Raw genomic sequence first — 8,097 nt, forward strand, 5'->3', positions numbered from 1 at the left:
CAAAGACACTGAGCATTTTCATTAGCCCGTGCATACTTCTGCAAGGCTTTCCTTTGCATAGTGGAAATATCTTTAATATAAAATGATCTTTTAAAAATTATTATAAAAACAATATATGCTTGCCTTAAGAATCCAGCAAAGGGTGCAGCCCGGGTGGTGCAGTGGTTTGGCGCCGCCTGCAGCCCAGGGCGTGATCCTGGAGACCTGGGATTGAGTCCCACGTCAGGCTCCTGCATGGAGCCTGCTTCTCCCTCCTCCTGTGTCTCTGCCTCCCTTTCTCTCTATGTCTATCATAAATAAATAAATCCTAAAAAAAAAAATCCAACAAAGGATGGGGATCCCTGGGGGCCTCAGCAGTTCAGTGCCTGCCTTTGGCCCAGGGCGTGATACTGGAGTCCCAGGATCGAGTCCTGTATCAGGGTCCTGGCAAGGAGCCTGCTTCTCCCTCTGCCTGTGTCTCTGCCTCTCTCTCCCTCTCATGAATAAATAAATAAAATCTTAAAAAAAAAAAAAAAAGTCCAACAAAGGAAAAGTGTACAAAGTAGAAAGTGAGTGTTTCCCCTATTCTATTACTCCCAGAAGTAACTGCTACTTACAGTTTGGAGTCTCTCTGCCTATATTTTTACGTTCGTACAAACAGTTCTACATAATAACATAGGTGGGATCACTTTATAGGTGAGATCATGAAACCTGCTTTTATGATTCAACCATACATCCTGGATGTGTCTTTCCATGTCAATACACATAGATTTCATCGCTCTGTGTAAGGTGAGGCTTTTGGACTCATTGAAAATAGGCCTGCCTCCCCACTCTGGTCTCAGCTGCACCCCCGTGCCCCCAAGGCTGAATGAGTCTTTGCTGGCTGGCTGGCCTGAGTCAAGTCAGGCGTGGGAGGCTGGGCTGAGGTGAAGGGCTGGCAGTCCATCACACTCGGGGCTGCCGAGGCTGCCCCAGCTGCTCTCCATGCTTTGCTAGTTCCTGATACTTTCTCATTTTACGACTCATTGATTATAGGCCCCAAGCGACATGATGGGGGTTGGGAAAAGGAAGGAAATGGAGGGTGGAGAAAATAAAGGACGAGATTTCCACCCTATGACCAGCCTTAAGCTGCAGCCCCACTCTTTATCACATTGTTGGGTCCCTTTGCAGGGTGGGGAATAGTGTTCTGGGTGGAATGAGACCTCACAAAGGATGCAGTCCATTTCTGCCCTACACCCTGGCAAGATGAGGAAATGGAAGCTAAGGCTCAGAGAGGGAAAAGGACTTCCCCGAGGTCACCCAGCAAGTGACCAGTAGCAGAGTTGGGGTTCTCACCCCCCACTCAGGCCTCTTGGAAGCTCTGCCCAGTTCAATTTCTCAGCAAACCTTTGCTCAGCTTTTCCAGCAACCTGCTGCCAGCTGGCATGGCAGATACGGGGGCTCTGGACTCAGGCTTCTCGGTTCTGCCTTGGTCTTCTATTAATACACTGGTCACTTTAACCTCTCTGAGTTCCTGCTTTCCTAATTATAAAAGGAAGGATTACATAGCACTGTGGCATGAATGTGCCTGGTACATAGAGGGCATGTAGGAATAGGTTTTCTTGGGTGGAATCCAGGATGCAGGTGAGAGATTTCAGGGGAATAGGGTGACCCAGCACCCTAATAGCAGGAATAGGAGCCCAAATCTACTGAGCTTACACTGGGTGCAAGACAGCCTAGATGGTTTGACCTATACTTTTCAGTTGGAGAAACTGAAGCATACGTGCCCAAGGTCGTGCAGTCATTTTAATAACTGTCAGGGTTGAGATGCAAACTTAGTTCTGGCTGCTCTAAGTCAATACACACAGATTTCATTGCTCTGTGTAAGGTGAGGCTGCAGGCCTTTTACACACTGCCCTCCCTGCCCACCCACCTCCCAGCTTCAGTCTTTGCTCAGTCAGGACAGAAGGATCAGGAGCTTTCTCCCTCATTCATGTAGCCCTCTCCGGGGAGCGAGGAAATCCTTATCTGCAGGAGCTGCCCGCATCCCCCCATTATCTCCCTCACCCACCTCCACTTGCTTATCCAGAAGGTCCTTTCCTCCTGGTGCCCTTCCCTGATGATAAAATATGTAGTAGAAGGTGAGGTGAGGAGACAGGGCTGGCAGGGAGGGGATGGAAGGGAAGCTGGGGAAGGGCCCATCCATCAGCCCAGCCCTGGCAGCTCTTTACACAGCTGGTTAACCAGGGGATAGGGGAGAGGGCGGCCTGCGAGGCAGGCAGGGGCCAGAGAAAGATGGGGTGGACAAGGGGTGGGTGGAGCGAGGGACAGGCCGGTCGTGCTTAATGCAGTTGTCAGGAGTGAGTGTGTGTGTGTGTGTGTGTGTGTGTGTGTGTGTGTGTGTGTGTGAGAGAGAGAGAGATGCGAGACCAAGGAGCAGACAGGAAAGCCAGAAGCAGGTGCGCGCCCGGAGACGCGGCGTGGGAACATCCGGGCAGAAGGGCCGGCCCCGCCCCCCTCGCTCGGGGCTCACCTGGGCCTGCTGGCCGGGCGGGGGCGGAGCGGACCCTCACCGACCGAAGGCGAGACCTGAAGGCCGGCGGCCCAGGGGCACAGCCTGCCTGAGGCCAGGAGGAAGCACAGGGTGATAAGTTGGCGTGCTCCTCATTCTGGTGACCCTGCTTCCCTTCCAGGGACTTCAGTGAGCTGGGAGCCCAGTCCCGCCGCCTTTAGCCAGGCCATCAGAGGGGGAGCAGCGCCCCCCTGAGGCCCACGCCAGGATAGCAGCAGAGGCGGCCGGAGGCTCTGGAGGTTATTTAGGGACCGAGGCTAGGTGGGAAGAGCCCTCCCCCGTTCCTGGCAGATTGCCCCAGCCCCGTGGAGAACTGCGTTCAGGGAGTTCCCTTTGTACTTGAAGGAGTCTTTGTCCCCAACTCTGGGAGTTCCCAGGGCTTCTCTGTCTCTGCTTTGATCACCAGGCCCATCCCATCACCACCAGGTCGACACCTTCTAATGGGTGCTAAGCAGTGGGGCAGAGGCGGAGGCGATCTCAGATGGTCCTACAAAGTGGGTCCTGTTGCTAGGATAGCGGGAGAAAGTGGGCAGCGAAAAGGTGCAGGTAGGAGGGGCCCCGTGTGGTCAGAGCCAGTGCCTGTCTCCTTCAGCGCCCCCCTCCCTGCCCTCTCTCTACCCCAGTACCCCCCACCCCCCCCCCCCCACCCCGCTCTCTGGCTGCAGCATCTTGAAGCCCCAGGAAGCAGCCCCAGCTGGACCTGAAGGAGCTAATGCAGAGAACAGGTTTCCTCCCTTTCAGGGCTCTCAGGGCCACTCATAAGCTATTCCCCTCCTCCCCTGCAGCACCAGAGCTCCTACTCCTGGGAGACTTTCTGGTCAGTTCCCAAGCAGGTGCCTCAGGATGGGAGAGAAGGAAAGTGCAGCAGCCATCAATATACCCTCTCCCACCCTAGCTTAGTACTATGCTCCTAGGAGAAGGCAATAGGTTCCTTGTACAGAACAGCTTCCATTCTTGGAAACAAGAGCTTCCCAGAATAGAACAGGAAAGCACTGTAGGGGGCCTCCAGGTACACCCCTTCTAAGATTTTCTCTCCAATTTGGTGCTATGCCTGTGGCACCTGGTCCCAGGGATCACTGCCTGACTTTCTCTCTGACCCAAACAGTCTGAACATTCAATTCCACTCTCTTGTTCTCTTTGGCTCAACCAAGACAGACTATAAATTTTAAAAGAGCTGGAGCCAAAAGCCTAAGGAGAGAGAAGATGGAACCAAACCCAGGAACTAAAAGACAGTTAAAGCTTACCAAAATAAGCAGGTTTCAGACCTTACACTAGCAAACATGCTTTTTCTTGGCCCAGAGATTGCCTCTCTGTTCCCTTCCATCCTGCCCACCTGCTGCACCAGAGCAGGGTTCGGTTCAGAACTCGGTCACACAGGACTTCTGGGAAGCACAGTGATGGGGTGAGATTGCTCTGTAAATCATACAGATTTACAGAGCCCGGAGGGGGTGGTGGGGGTGGAAGGAGGCACTGCTTTCCTCATGTTTGCCTGGCACTTAGACATTCAGTAATGGCTGTAAGTGAAGGAATGAATGGAGGAAAAGAGTAAACAAATGAGTGTGAGAGTCATACAAAGTCTATAAGGTACCATCTTTTTTTAAAAAATTATTTTTAAGTAATCTTCCCAACATGTGGCTTGAACTTGCAACCCCAAGATCAAGTCACCTACTCCACTGACTGAGCCAGCCAGGTGTCCCTATTAAGTGCCATCTTAGTCCCCAGGCTCCCACCCATAGGCAAATGAGCTAGTGCCTTACAAGCTGACCCTCCAGGACAAATCTGCAGCAGCATTTGGTGGTAACTAACCAAGTGCTTCTCAGGGAAGAAGTCATTGACATTGCCAGAGTCCTCCAAGGTGAGTGACTCGCCTGTCCCTGGTCCTGCCCTGGACATTGCTTCCCCCCACCCCACCACAAGCTCAGTTTGTCTTCCTACTAAGCCCCACCTGGTGACCCTTTTATTACTCTCCTAAGGATTCATCACAGCTTTCCCAGCTTCTTCAGGTCTCTTTCTGGTCCTAAGGCCACATACATTTTTTCCTTGCCTCTTGGTGAATGACAGCTTCTAGACCAGTCCATCACTAAGCCCATGAAATGTGGTGTCCCCCTTATAGCCAGAAAGCATCAGAGTAACTATGATACCAAGTCCCTGCCTCAGACTTCTCTTGGATCTTCTTCAAAATCTCACCTGCTGACACCTCATTCCAGACCTCACACACCTGCAACTCTGGGACTCTTTGATGGCTTTCTTCTGAGTTCTCCTCCACCCTTTCTGAGATTCTGCTCATTTCTCCTTGCTCTCATTCTCTCAGTGAACTAATCCAGAGGTACATATTTAAAGAACTTCAATTGGGATCCCTGGGTGGCGCAGCGGTTTGGCACCTGCCTTTGGCCCAGGGCGCGATCCTGGAGACCCGGAATCGAATCCCACGTCGGGCTCCTGGTGCATGGAGCCTGCTTCTCCCTCTGCCTCTCTCTCTCTGTGTGTGACTATCATAAATAAATAAAATTCAAAAAAAATTTAAAGAGCTTCGATTACCCTTATGCTGATGATTCAGTCAACAAATGTTTACTGAGCCCCCGGTATGGGCTCAGTACTTTTCTTAGTGCTTGGGTTATATTAGTGAGTAATGTCCCTTAGGTAATCACATTATTTATCTGTCGCATGTTGCCCCAACTCCCCAGTTTCATTATCTCCACTGTATCTCCACATATGTCCCACAGCAGCTGAAAAGCATCACACCCAAACAGAATATATCCTTCTGTATCCCAAACTGGCTCTCTGATCTGCATCAGCCCTCATTCTCCCCATCTCAATGTCCCATGCCTGGAAGACTTTTAGTCCTTCCTATCCTTAGGATTTTCATATTTCATAACATCCCTTCCTGCCTTAGTCCAGACCATTGTCATCCATCATCTGCCTTTTGTGCAACAACATTCTAGTTGGCTTCCCTGATGGAATGGCTCCTATCCCCTATCTCTTCCAGATGCCGCTGCAAGGTTAGTCTTCCCCGTGCACTCAGTTATCCTGGCACTCGCTGTCTGCTCCTCATCTCCACCGGCCCATGTTCCCCCACTGTCTAAGGAGTATTGTCACAGAATTATAGACACCTACCAGTGTTACACTGGGAACTCCCAACGCTACCCTTTCAGCTAAAGCCCAAAGCTGCACCAACTTGCCATGGTTGCAGCTCATTAATGGTAACAGGTAGGAATAGGACAAAAGTGGCAAAGCTCCAAGGGGAATGCCTATTTTGAGATTTTCTTCTTCACAAGTGTAGACAGTAAAGAGTTGGGGAAAATGACTTTGCAATGATAATGCGGGAACACATTGAGTCAGACCCTTTTTCACAGAGGGATATAGCTAAAGGGTTCATCCAAAAGTAAAAGTAAAAAAGACTTAATATTTGTAAAATGCTAGAACAGTGCTTGGCACAGAATTAGAGCAATGTTAACTTAAAAAAAAAATAGATCAAATTGCTGAAGATTCTCAGGAGGAAAGGAGACCAGAAAACTTTTTTTTTTTTAACTTTTTATAGTTAATGACAACCACATGGAGTGTATGAGATTGCTTCTCAATGGACATGAAACAGCCTTAAGTATGGATATTTTGTTTAAAGCGCTGTTTTTATTTCTTGCTGATAGCTTCATTTATTTCCCAAGGTACTAAGATCTCATTTCTGGTTATAGGGGAAAGAAGTTTATTCAACTTAGAGCTGTGTTATGATTAGGAGAGCCAAAGAAAGGAACAGAGCAGAACACCTCCCACCACTTAGCAACTGAGTAGAATGTGTGTGCTGTTTGGCACAAACCCTTCTACTTGAGGACTAGGCTCTCTGAGTTCTGTGGGAATCTGTGTGTGACAGGTTCCCAGGTACTTGGGAAAATAATCTCTTGATTTGTTTGAATAACCTCAGAAGGGTAACTGAAGCTCTAGAAACGATAAGTGTTCTCTAAATGATACTCTTTTCTAACCCACAAAGTCCTCCAGGCCCCCTGTGAGAGAACTTGTCAGGGTCAGGGCAGGTCCCAGCTCTGCAGGAGCTGATGGAGTTATACCTAGTCCCACCCTCCCTCCAACAGGGCCTGATGGAGTTATACCTAGTCCCACCCTCCCTCCAACAGGGCCTTTGGTTATGAATTCCTGTTTCTGTTGGGATGCACACCCAAACCTCTTTGGTCTGTGGCTTCCCCCAACCCTAACAGTCAAAGCCAGAGTGCTCTGCTGGGTCCAGGTGTAGAGCCCCTCCTCAGTGCTCCAGACCCAGGGTTACTCCTGTGTTCAAGCTGTGCTGGCAAAAATATCCTCTTCTCATCCCACGTGCCAGGGCCTGCCCTTTTCTCGGGTAATGGCTCAAACGCTACTCCATGGACAGGAGCCCGGCTTTGTGTTGATCTCTCTTCTGAAAACTGGCTCCCCAGATACCTTAGCCTCATTCTCTGCTTTAGATTTGGCAGCTTTTCTCTCACTCTGGTTTTGGATGCCCTTAAAGCCTGAAGTGACCCTTTCCTTTTTGCTTTACTAGAAAGATGGGTTTGAACTCAAGTGGTCCCACGTATGAATCTTAGCTATGTAACTCTGGGTAAGCCACCTGGTAACTTTTTGTTTATGAGCCAGTTTCAGCATCTGTAAAATGGTTAGAAAGTTGATATTAAGATTACGTGAGAATATGTGGAAGTTTGTGCTCACATCATTTTAAAAAAATGAGTCCCTTCTTTCCCATCTCTGTAACATGCTAATAGCTCTTTGCAGGAAGTGGGTTCTTCCTGAATGATGCTGGTGCACTTTGGACCACCACATGTCAGCCAGCATGTGGCAGTCCAGTCTGTGGAGATCATCGGATGCCTTATTAGCTGAGGCCTCAAGTGATCTTGTTCATCCTTAGGGGTGGGAGGTAGGGTGGTAAGTCAAGTCTGCTGAATTAAGAAATTTCTTTAATGCTACTAAAGTTCATGGAATGGAATGGAATAGCTCATACACTTTTATGATCCACAGAAGCCCTGACCTGCAAAGACACATGAGCTACTTCACCCCAGTCCCTAAGCCCAAGGTTTCTAAGCCCTCCATGGTATCTGCCCCTGTGCCCCTGGTCCAGTCTGGGAAGTCCAGTGTCAGCCAGAGGCTCCCAGGGATAGTAGGTAGGAGGGGCTCCTAACAGTGACTGCACGTGAATTCCAAGGCCAGGTTTTGAGGACACAAGGGCCACCTCAACCACTGAAGAAAAGGACTGACCACAGAGGGGAGAAGAGGAAAGGCCTTGCCAGATAGTACCCTGTAACTTGTATCAGAATTTTGAGTGCAAATTTATTGAGGAAAGACGACAGTGGGCTATGGCTCAGTGCAGCACAGGACTCCGCACCAACAGAACAGCACATTCCTGCCCAGACCCCAGAGAGCCACGGCTCTGAAAATGCTGAGCCTGGCTGCTCGGCCCTGGCCAAAGCAAGAGCCTGCCCAGTAAGGCTGCTCTTGGATTTGGGAAACCGTTCTCAAGTTCCAGAAGAAAGTCCTGCCCATTAAACTAGCATCCTCTGCTGAAGCCAGGATACATATGAGGAAGCAGGCAC

Source organism: Vulpes vulpes, chromosome 8 (assembly GCF_048418805.1).
Source record: "Vulpes vulpes isolate BD-2025 chromosome 8, VulVul3, whole genome shotgun sequence".
NCBI lineage: Eukaryota > Metazoa > Chordata > Mammalia > Carnivora > Canidae > Vulpes > Vulpes vulpes.